This window comes from Danio rerio, chromosome 23 (assembly GCF_049306965.1).
Source record: "Danio rerio strain Tuebingen ecotype United States chromosome 23, GRCz12tu, whole genome shotgun sequence".
Classification (NCBI taxonomy): Eukaryota; Metazoa; Chordata; class Actinopteri; order Cypriniformes; family Danionidae; genus Danio; species Danio rerio.
In genome coordinates, this window is record NC_133198.1 from 37,366,441 (window position 1) to 37,379,439 (window position 12,999).

A 12,999-nucleotide genomic window follows, 5' to 3' on the forward strand; every position below is an offset into this window, starting at 1 on the left:
TCAAGGAACATGTCACAGCATCAGTGCACTGCTTCAATCTTTCTCTTTCATGCTTGTGCTTAGTAATTTTAGCAAAAACCTCAGATATTGGTGGTTCCTGTTGGTTGTGCACCTTTTTTACCAGCCAAATTTGTTGATGTCATTATAACGACACAGATTACTCTGCCCGTTCATGCCAGAGTCTTGTAATTGACAGGTGGTAATTTGTGTGTAACATATTTTTATTAATTTATGATTTGGTTATGGATAAAACAAAGACCATGCCGCTCAGGTAGTTGAAACGGTACCCTACAAATAATTAATTTGTTATGAATTCATTAATTGTTCATAAATAATTAATTCACTGCCACCTAAGTCAAAGATGCCATCGTTCATCACGATGTTTCACATTAGACATTATACAATGCCAAATTGGTCGTTATCGCCCAACCCTAATAGGTAGGTCATGTGATGATGACAACATGGCTGATGTAGTACCTCTGATTTCCATTCGTACTATACAGAACATACTTTTGTAACAGCGTAGTAGTACATTTAAATGCCAATGCAGTACCTACTGAGTAGTAGGTGATTTCAAATGCTACCAAATACTATGAAAGTAAGTGGTTACAGGTTTACAACATTTTCAAAATATCTTCTTTTGTGTTTGAAACTCATACAAGTAGAAACCAGTAAATTTCATTGTTAGCTAAACTATCATTTTAAACAGCATCTTATTAAGGTCAATCATCTTTGGCTTTATTTGCGACTCTTTGACTAGGATATTGTTTCAGAAAAATCACAAACTGTACTTGGCAAATATAAAAGAAAGTGTCTTTTCTGCAGTGTTGGAGAATGCTGATATCACGCAGGAAATGCTCAGCCATAATCTTGTGATTTCCACCGATGAATACTTGCTAAATCATTATGAGTTATGGCCAGCCACTTTTGGTAAGCAAATTTCCAAACATAACTAGCCTGACCTGGAAAGAAAGATGCTGAACCACTTTTGAAAGGACAAAGCCATTGCTCATTCCTGGCACCTCGGCCCAGGCTGCAGAGCCAATGGGAGTTTTTTTTTTTTGTGACACTTCGAAGAGGTCATGGTGGCTTTTACAACTTTATTATTATGTTTTCTTTCGCTCTTCATGCGAACTGTTGTCTGAGAGGTTGCTAGCAGAGGCCAGAAGTAATGAGAGGGTGTGTGATTAAATGATGGAGCATTACTGGACGCTGAGGTCAGAGGTTCCAGGAAAACATTTGATGTTTTGGGCGCATAATAGTGAAGATTTAATGTCTCGTTTGGGTGCAGTCGCAAACATTGAAACTTGTGTTTTTAGGGGGAGGATCCAGTGTTAGTGTTAGACCTGAAAAAATGCCACTCGCTAATGGAAACCAACAGTTACAAATGCCGAAATGACTGCGCTCTTTGTTGGTGTGAGTGGGAAAGATGCTGTTTATTTTATTACAGCGTGTGTGTTTGAATAGACAGTGTTTGTGAGTCAAGTACCTTCATCTGATGTTGGGCATTTAAAGGCCTGTTATTGCTCCTGGGAGACATTCGCTGATAACCGGGATACAGTACATTTAGCAAATGAGCCTGTAGATGCAGTTTGATTCTTCCGTTGATATTTGCTACCGAACAGATTGTTGTTCCAACCCCCATTTTCCCAGCTTACCAGCTAGATCTGGACCATAAATGCAGCCATTGCAAAAACAGTGAGGCCAAAACATATTTGGAGAGTGAAGCTGGGGATTTTTTTAAAAAACGTTTTAAATGTCATGGATCACATCTGTGTAGGTTAGGAATATAATAATAAAAATAATAATAATGATACTACTACGACTACTGCTAATAATAATTATAAACTAAAATAACTAACTAACTCACTCAATAAGTAATTCAATAAATCAATAAATAAGTAAATAAGTCAATAAGTCATTAAGTCAATAAGTAATTAAATAACTAAATAAACAAGTCAGTAAGTAAATAAATAAATTAAAGAGTAAATTAGTCAATAAGTTAATTAGTAAATAAAGGAGTCGATAAGTAAATAAATAAGTCAATAAATAAATAAATAAGTCAATAAATAAAAAAGTAAATAATAACTAAACTAATTAATAAATATGTAAATAAGTAAATCCATAAATAAATGTGTAAAAAAAGTAAATGTGTAAATGAGTACGTAAATGAGTAAATACATCAATGAATATGTAAATAAGTAAATATGTAAATAAGTCAATAAATAAAAGAGTCAATGACTAAATAAATCAATAATTAAATAAGTCAATGACTAAATAAGTCAATAAGTCATTAAATTAATAAGTAAATAAATAAGTCATTATGTAAATAAATAAGTCATTAAATAAATAAGTCTATAAAAAAATAATAAATAAGTAAATAAATAAATATGTACATAAGTAAATCCGCACATAAATGCGTAAATGAATACGTAAATGAGTAAATACATCAATAAATATGTAAATAAGTAAATACATAAATAAGTTAATATATTAATAATAAATAAGTAAATGATAAGTAAATAAATATGTAAATAAGTAAATCCGTAAATAAATGCACAAATAAGTAAATGTGTAAATAAATATGTAAATAAGTAAATGCATAAATATGTAAAATAAAAGAAAATATAAAGAAAATATGTCGATATTTAAATAAGTAAATAAATTAAATAAGTAAATAAATATATTAGTAAATAAATAAAGTAAATAAATAAATGAATAAGTAAATACAATAATAAATAGTAAATAAATGAATGAATAAATAAATAAATAAATAAATAAAGGTTCTAGTATTAGTAGTACCAATACTACAACTATTAAAGTATTGCTACTACAAATAATATTATTAGTATTAAAATGGTAATATGTAAGAAATATAAGCATATTTAAGAAAAAGTAACAAATGTAACAAAAAAAGACATTTATACATTTTTATACTACTTATTTAGAGACCACGTTAAATTTCTGACTTTACTAGATTAATAAGGTGAGGGTTTGAGTAAAATTTGAATATTTGTTTTATTCTATGGTCTTCTAATATTTTTTCCAAGTTTAAATCATTAATTCATTTATTCATTCATTTTTTTGTCTTAGTCCATGTCTTAGTCTTTTGTCTTAGTAAGGGGTCACAACAGCGCAATGAACCGCCAACTATTCCAGCATGAGTTTTATACAGTGGATGCCCTTTCAGCCGCAACCCAGTACTGGGAAACACCCTTACGCCCTGTCATTACCACATGCACTCATACACTACAGCCAATTTAGTTGATTCAATACACCTACAACGCATATCTTTGGCCTGTGGGGGAAACCAGAGCGCTCAGAGGAAACCCACACAAACACTGGGAGAACATGCAAGCTCCACACAGAAATGCAAACTGGTACAGCGGGGACTCAAACCAGCGACCTTTTTGCTGTGAGGTGACAGTGCTAACCACTGAGCCACTATGCTGCCAGTTCAAATCAATTAAATATTCATTCATTTATTCATTCATTCAAAATGTCAGTTGGTCAGAATAACATAAATGTTTTCTAGTAGTAATTTCATTAGTATTGTTCTGTCAAAATTGAATGTTAAATATCTGAAAACATAACACCTATAATGTCCTTTTAAAATGTTTATTTTAAATTTGAAAACAAGTATCAATCAAATTAAATTCCAGAGAAACTGAGAAGTCTTAAGTGGTATAATTTTTTTCTTCCATAGCTATTTATTAGAGGGTTGCACAATATATCGTTTCAGTATTGATATCGCAATGTGTGTGTCTGCAATAGTCACACGCAAGATATACAAAACTAAGTTGGGATTATAGTCGATCAACAATTGAGTTTACATGAGATTTGTGGAGTCATTGCAAAGTATAATCATAACAGAGTGAAACTTCATCATTTGCATGTTTTAAAGACAACTGAAGAAAGTGTAAAGCCTTCAGGCACAACAACATAAAAGATTTTTAACTTTAATGAAGAGAAATTTACTGATTTATTAATACAATGAAGACTAGACAGTGTTATTTTACATTGCTACATTTCTGTATTTGAAAACTGTTTGACTCCGGAAAAAGTAAAAAACATAAAGAACTTGTATTTATTCTTGCACTTTTATTTTTATACATGATTCACACCCTTATAAAATAAACTTAACCAGTCTAAATAAATTATTTTTCACAAATAAAGCTATTCAAGCCATCTGCTGAAATTGTTTTCATATTGCAATATATGTCGCAGCAAAACAAAATATTGCAATGTCAGATTTTTCCAATATCATGCATCACTACTATATATTGCACTTTTTCAAACAAGTCAGACGTGTGTCCAAATGCTTTAGTCGCCTGTATATCAAGAATGACTGTATACCTTGCAGGGGCCTTGTGTGGACTTCCAGCGCATATATATTACCACCAGGCCATTTAACAGCATGTTTAACATGATATTAGCCTGATCTGGGCTGTTCAGCGCTGTGCTTCTGGAAGCTCACAGACGCTTCATGCTGAGTCCTGAAGTGCTGTTTCCAGCCCTGCTTCTTGAGCGGCCGTCAAACAGCAGACCCGTATTCTCTCAATGTTATGCTCCTGTTATGGCCTTGTTGTGGAGGAGAACATGCCCAGCGGGGTTTCCAATGACCCAACATAGAGCCGCTGAATGGAAACTAATGAAACTGCTCATTGCCTTCTCACATACTCGTGCGCAGGAAAGAGGGAGCTCCAGAGTCTCATTTATAAAACTTTACTCAGACACCTTCCTAAAAGTGAACATACTGTAGAATAAATGTGTATTTATTTATTAATTATTATGGCTCATATGATGATTTAAAGTGGTTTAAAGTTCATCGAGTTGTTCACTTAAAGCTGCGCAGAATCTTCCGCCAAGTTTTTTGTATAGATCAATTAATTCCTATTCATCTTTATTTCTATAACACTTTTGCTATGTAGATTGTGTCAAAGCAGCTTCACATAGAAGATTATAGCGAATTGAAACTGTCAGTTCAGTTTTCAGAGTTCAGTTGAAGTTTGTAATAGTTTTGTGAGCACTCTGTCAAAAGACAATCATTCTGTGATTCATTCTGTGATCTTGTCATTTTGTTTTTGCTTGTCAGCATGATGTAGACCTATAGTTGTAATAATATTTATACAATATGATTATTATAATGACATTTATACATGATCAAACTAGTGTGCAGCTTAAGCAAAACTGATACTAAAATTATTTTAAATTTGATTTTGTAGTTCGGCCCCAAATCAATATTTGTTGCTTTTTTTTAATCGTTTAAGTTCATTTAATTGAATATATAAAAATCAGTGGATATTTTTGATGCATTTATTGGGTAAAATTGCTACAAAAATTGCTTTTTTGCTGTCATTCAATGTGTTTTTGGTCATTATCAATGCACTGCTACTTTAACTGACCATGAGCAGTGTGGCAAAAATAGACCCAGCTCCCAAACAATCCCGACACTGCTGCTTCAGCGATGCTCACGCCTCGCACTGACCCGCTGCTTCTGCATGCAGTATGAAAGCTCTAATATGTTAACATGAATGTGAAAAAAAACACACCCTACTTAAGCCTGTTTCACACCGCAAGCGTGAGCAGAGCGAGAGCATTTCAAGCCAGTTGTAAGCATTCATGCACAACACTTTATAGTGTTTGTAACTTAAAGAAAGATCAATGAAGTCATGTACCTGAATGCTCACTGAAAACGTGAAGCACTGTTTGTTTTATTTGTTTCTTGCTACTTGCTATTATATTTTATCCAGGTGTACTGGCCTACAAAATTATCCCAATCCATCTAAAATGACAATTTCTTGCCATTGAAGTCTTATGGTGAAATTATACTATTGCAATTTGTACCGCAGACAAATACAATGTCATAATTTCAGTTCTTTTCCAATATCGTGCAGCCCTAGTATGCACAAATATATTGTTGTAAAGCATCCTATAGCAAATATGATTTAAAAGAAAACTGTGAGAGGTGAACTCATTTGTGTAAGCACTGTATGCCTATGTATGTGTGTATATATGTATACAGTTTCTTTTTGAATACATCTTACATATATATATATATATATATATATATATATATATATATATATATATATATATATATATATATATATATATATATATATATATATATATATATATATATATATACACACACACACACACACACATACATATTAGGCTTGGGCGGTATCCAAATTTTGATACCGTCAAACCTCCTGCCTATTTTACTTTGTTATATGGTGTTACCGTGAATAATTAAATAATTATGACATCAAGGCTCAGACAGCAGCACCAAACTGTTGGTTTGTAGGGTAGGACCAATAGACAATGCCATTATCCATCGCCGATGGCCAATAGAAAACACGATGCTAAGCCGGCATGGCCGATGCTCCGCCCCGCCCCCGTCGCAAACCCGCTCGCGGAAAATACAAACTTAAGCCCTGTTTACACTAATACGTCTTAGTGTTAAAATGGCATTTAAGAACGAAAAGGATCCACATGCACACCATGTTTTACCTAGCATTTCTGAACAGCCCTCCGTCCGCTGAAAACGCTCACCACGTGACCACGCACACCGGCGCGCACGCACACACACAGACACAAGTGGTGTTCACTGCAGAGCCACACACACAGACACGCGCTTCTCTCTCAGAGCTCCAGAGACAGAGAGCAGTGCACGTCTTTATCAAGGTGCTGGATCGCGTCGCACCACAGTTGGTACACGTGATATTCAGACAACCGGAAGTTCTGGGAGTCTCTATGCATTTGCGGGACTTCCCAAAAACCGTGCGTCTCCCTCCCGGTCCTCAAATAAGTCACGCACCCGGATCCCTCCTCGCTCTTCAGACACTTCGTGCCCTCCTTGCTCTTCAGACCCACCCCCCTACTCAAATGATGATGATTTCATCGTCCATTGCGATGTTTCACATTAGACATCGTACAATGCCAAATTGTTAGACATCGCCCAACCCTATTGGCTTGTGCCTAAACCGTTCAAAAACTGAACACCAAACACTAATGCTGAAAGCATAACAAAATAACATTCACAACAATATTAACAACTTTTATTAGCAACAAATCTGTGTTTATTAAAAAGTGCAAATACAACAGTCAAACAGAAATAAATTAACATAGACCTCCAGAACAGTTTTCGCGCAGAAACGTGCACACAAACTAAATAAATTTGACCTTTTTTCTACTGAGTGGAAAGAGATAATTTTCTTTATTAAATTAAATGTCACTGCATCAGTACAGGTTTTCTAGTGATCACTGTCGCTTTTGAACCTTTTTGTTGCACAATTTGCAAGTTGTTTCATCCATATTTACCGCCTCTCCCTTCTCGTTCAGTCCAATCCCAAAATATTGTCAAACTGCAGAAGTATTCTTTTTTGAGACCAGTTAACTTGGTGCGCAACTGGCCATCTTTCTCTACCTCTCTTTTTCTCCTCCACACTGCCCTATGATGACAACCATGCATTTTAGGCATTAAATAAATTATATTTAATATTCTATCCTTGTCTTATAAATAAGTGCATTGTTTTTTAATGACTTACAACGGTATTGAAACTGATACCTTTGCTATTTTTAGATACCCAATAGGCCATAAAAAAAATCCAGATTGTGCATCACTCCTCATTCCTCTGTAGCTGGATATGAAGTCAGAAATGCTGCTCGCTCTCTGGAGAAAGTCTGCGTCTCTGCTGTAATTGGATTAGTGTTTATGGGATGCTTAATTTTAGATTATGTAGATTATAATCTGATGCTTTTGCTGGGACAACAATGTTAAAAGCCTCAGATGAGCTTGGTGAGCTTAGAGATCAGACACACACACACATATAGTGACTCATGTACTTGTTATTCAGCTTAAATATTATAGTTGCATGTAATGAAAGAAAGATGAAAATGCATTAAGCAGCCAAATGCATACAGTATGTGAATGCAAAAATAAGAGAATAAGACATAAGAAATTGTATGTAAAACGTTTCTTACTGTTGTTTGTGGATGCATTATTCGAAGGAAGAAAATGAATAAATCTTGTTGATTTTAGTTTGCTGGATTTAAAGCTATGAATATTATACAAATTCATGAGTAAACAGTTTTATGTATGAGTTTTTTTAGCTGCAGTTAAATAACCTTGTGTGAAAAGGCAGTGATATTTTATTTTATTTTTACAGTACAAGTGAAATGTTTCAGTTCAGTATATTAGTGTTCAAGTACACATTTTGAGGATTGTTGTGGATTTTTCCCGACACACTGTTTGATAATCACTCATATCACAGTGTGTGGATCTTGTATAAAAGTAATTAGTAGCCTTTTTTGTTTTACTGTTATTTTTTTTTATGCATGGCTTTATTTGTTTTTTGTTATTTATCTGTTTAAATTCATTATACAAGGATGGGTTATTACAGTAAACTAATATTAAAACAATAAAAATAAAACCATGTAACTACTGTAGAAATAAAATAAACATTAACTGAAATAAAACAGGGTGGCACGGTGGTGCAGTGGGTAGCACGGCAACAAGTTGGCTCAGTTGGCATTTCTGTGTGGAGTTTGCATGTTCTCCCCATGTTCGCATGGGTTTCTTCCAGGTGCTCCGGTTTCCCCACAAATCTAAAGACGTACTTCAGGTGAATTGAATAAGCTTAAATGACCATAGTGTATTGATGTGAATGCAAGAGTGTGTGGGTGTTTCCCAGTGTTAGAAGGGCATCTGCTGCGTAAAACATATGCTGGATAAGTTGGCGATTCATTCAGCTGAGGCGATACCTAATTAATAAAGGGACTAAGCAGAAAAAAATGAATGAATGAAATAAAACAAAATATACTGTACCATTTTTAGCTATTTTGCAGTGAAATTGTTTTTGTTTTGTTAACTTGATATACTAAAATAACAAAAGTGTTTGTTTATAAAAGAAAAAATTATATATATTTATATATATATATATATATATATATATATATATATATATATATATATATAATTTGTATTACTAGTTTTTTAATATGACTAAAGATGTCTAAAAGAATAATAGTCTTAAATGTTTTAAGGTTTTAAGGTCTAAAAATGTTTTAAGGTTTTTTAATGTGTTGCAAAGAAATCTGGGCTTTTGAAACTAATAAAAATAGCAGAAGTAAATGATTTATTTGAATTATTTAGCCTGACTTGTTTACTATTCCTTACTATGCTATCCGAACCGTGCCCAGGCCCGTTTCCCGGATTGTTTGAGAAGTGTGGGTGCTCTGAATCGGGCTCAGGTGCGGTTCACTTGGCCGGCCCTCAGCGTGTTCAGGCCCGAACGCGATGTGAGTGCGGGCCATTGGGGGAGACGGGAGAGGGGACAAGTGTGCTTTGGCCCGGTTCTAAGCAACTGTACATAGTGTGAGTACGCCTGAAATGAAATAAATTATATTGTGTTCAATGGGAGAAAAGTTGTTTTTTTACCGAGATATTTAAAAGGAACTCATTTTAGAGCAGTAGGAGAATACCGTGAAATTGTGAAACCATGATATTTTTATCCAAGGTTATTATGCCATCAGAAACTTATACCAACCCATGCCTACTCAGGACACATATGTTCAAATTTCTGTCGGGCCACAGAGCACCATCTGAATAGCTTCATTTAAGATAACATGCAAATGTTCGCGTCGGATGTGCGACTTCCTACTGTCATGTGCGCGCTGTGTCATAGTGGTGAGCGGCGTATCTGGTGTGCGACCCCATTTACAAATATTACTACACTTTCTTAATTACAAAAGACTATTAAAAAAGAATTAAATGATTATTTTCATTAATACATTTATTTGTGACATTTAGCTTGTTGCTAGCTTTTAACACACCTGCTTTATTTGTAATTTATTTGATAGTTCTTCCAAAAACAAATGTTTCCTCAACATTTAATAAAGTGGTTTCAGGCCTTTGGCATCTATAGTATAAAAAAAACACTTAGAAAGTCAACTGTTTCACTGGTTTCTAACATTATTCAAAGTAGCTTTTTTTCTGTTCAACATAAAAGAAACTGATGTTTGGAACAAGTGGAGGGTGAGAAAAATGAGACAATTTTCATTTCTGTGTGAACGGTCACATTAAAGCCGAAGAACCATCATACAAACTGAGGTGCACATAATCCCACTAATGTCCAAAAACACAGTCACCAACTTGCTTTCCACAAACCCTGGTGTGTTTCAGCACATGTTTAGGTTCACTGGAATCTTAAAGGGAAACAATCAGGCAGGAAGTGGGTCAGTAATGTTAAGAAATTGGCCTAAATTGCATTTCCTAGGCAGCACATTAAGAGGAGCAGCAGCTGCTTTCAATGGAGGCTCTGAAAGACTCTACGTGTGCAAAACATGCATGAGATCTGCCATTCAGAAGTGCACATCACTGCTTCTCTCTGCAGGTTGTTGTTTCTCATGAGAGGCATTGCAGATTTAGGGACGTAGTGCCAAACTATTTGTGCTCTTATCCTAATGCGAACCGTATGAGAACTGTAGATCACACTGCTCTCAGTGCCGAGAACAGTCTGCTCACCAGAAATATAAAGACAAATGGGATGAATTTCATGAAAAATGGCATATTTCAATAACATGACTAACAAATAGCTATAATAATTGTTTTTATGGTGGTTATGACACTTTTTTTCAGATTTGTTTTTTTTTATTGATCCTTATGACTGTACTATACAAATGACATGGTTGACAAATTTAAATTGAATAAAATGAACCTTATGAGTCCTTTTAACTTCAATTATATGATGTTAAATTAAAGGACTTAACAGCTTGTATAACAGCTTGTAAAATTGAAGTCATAAACATGATTAATTAGTTTTTTATCATAACATAACTTTTTTATGTGGGGGATTCACAATGAAAAACATCTTGCTATGTTTTTATTAAACACTACTGACTAAAAAATATCATGTCATTTATCATATCTTATCATAGTATATTGTATTTATATCATATATATCATGTCATCATATATGATATAATATAAATGATATATAAGATATATCATGTAAGACATATAATGTCATATATATATATATATATATATATATATATATATATATATATATATATATATATATATATATATATATATATATATATATATATATATATATATATATATATGAATACACATACATATATCTACAGTTGAAGTCAGAATTATTAGCCACCCCTAAATTATTTGCCCCCCTGTTTATTTTTTACCCAAATTCTGTTTAACAGAGAGATTTTTCAACCCATTTCTAAACATAATAGTTTTAATAACTGATTTCTTTTATCTTTGCAATGATGACAGTGAAAAATATTTTACTTGATATTTTTCAAGACACTTCTTTACAGCTTAAAGTGACATTTAAAGGCTTAACTAGGTTAATTAGGTTAACTAGGCAGGTTAGGGTAATTTATAGGCAAGTTATTGTATAACGATGGTTTGTTCTGTAGACTATCGGAAAATATATAGCTTAAAGAGGCTAATAATTTTGTCCCTTAAATGTCTTTTAAGAAATTTAAAACTGCTTTTATTCTTGCCGAAATAAAACAAATAAGACTTTGTTCAGAAGAAAAAATATTATCAGACATACTGTGAAAATTTCCTTGCTCTGTTAAACATCATTTGGGAAATATTTAAAAAAAGAAAAAAATCAAAGGGGGCTAATAATTCTGACTTCCACTGTATGTCATATCATATATCATACTATATCATAATTATCATATAATATCATGTATCATATATCATCCATCATATCATATCTCATATATCATAATATCATATATTAAATAAATTATATCATATATATATATATATATTATATCACATATCATAAATCATAGTATATTGTATTTTTCATATCATATTTGTCATATCATATACATCAAATCATCTATATTATATAATATCATATATGATAACATATCATGCCTCATGATATCATATATCATGTATTATATTATATCATATCATATCTCATATTATCATGTCATATCTCATATATCATGTATTATATTATATTATATTATATTATATTATATTATATTATATTATATTATATTATATTATATTATCTCATATTTCATATCATAAATTAGATCATATATATCCCATCATATTTACTATATAATATCATATATTATATCATATCATATCATATCATATATCATACCATATAATGTATTATATTATATCGTATCATATCATATAATAAATTAGATCACATATATATATATATATATATATATATATATATATATATATATATATATATATATAACATATCATATTATATATCATATCTCATACATTACACGCCATTGCTTCACATCGCATCACATCACATCGTTTGAAAACACACATATATTTAAATGTGCATTAAATAAGCTTTTTTATATTTATTGTGGGTTTGTAAAATACAGTAGTATAATTTAAAAAATAAATAAAAATTGGTTTTAAAAATTCTGCCAAAGCACAATGCAAACTATCGGATGCTTCTAAAATAGGCTTAAAAAGCTTTTCTTTATTCTCTTAATATATTTTCTATGAACTTGCTTAATTCTCATTAAATATGCAACATCGCAAAAGAATTTAAGCTTGTAAACTAGTTTCACCCTCATTTTATTCTGGCTTTTTTGTGAATTATGAACTGGGAATCTTCTCAACAGATTTTATGAGACGCACCCATCTAACACTTCATTCTTCTTGCATATGGAAGCATTTTGCTATTTTGCTCTTCCATTTAGAAGATTGTGTTGGTTTATCGATGAGTGAAATACTTCGTGTCAGAGAGCGTGTTGAATGTGTGCCAGATGCCATGGGGCAGAGAGCGGGCCATGGGCAGCCCGAAATCAGGCCCATGTCTGGCGTGTGTGTGTGTGTGTGTGTGGTGTCAGGTCAGCAGAGAGGAGATATAAACATCTGTCTCACAGCTTCTGCCTGCTGCTGGTTAAATGACACAAACACACGTTACACATTAACACATGTGTGCGACT

At 32.8% G+C, this 12,999-nt stretch overlaps 1 protein-coding gene across 2 annotated transcripts in view; it reads left to right on the plus strand.

The window, feature by feature from the left end:
* The window catches only part of plxna1a (plexin A1a), a 424,291-nt gene that overhangs the window by 71,340 nt on the left and 339,952 nt on the right, over positions 1-12,999 (plus strand). The window lies entirely within an intron of this gene.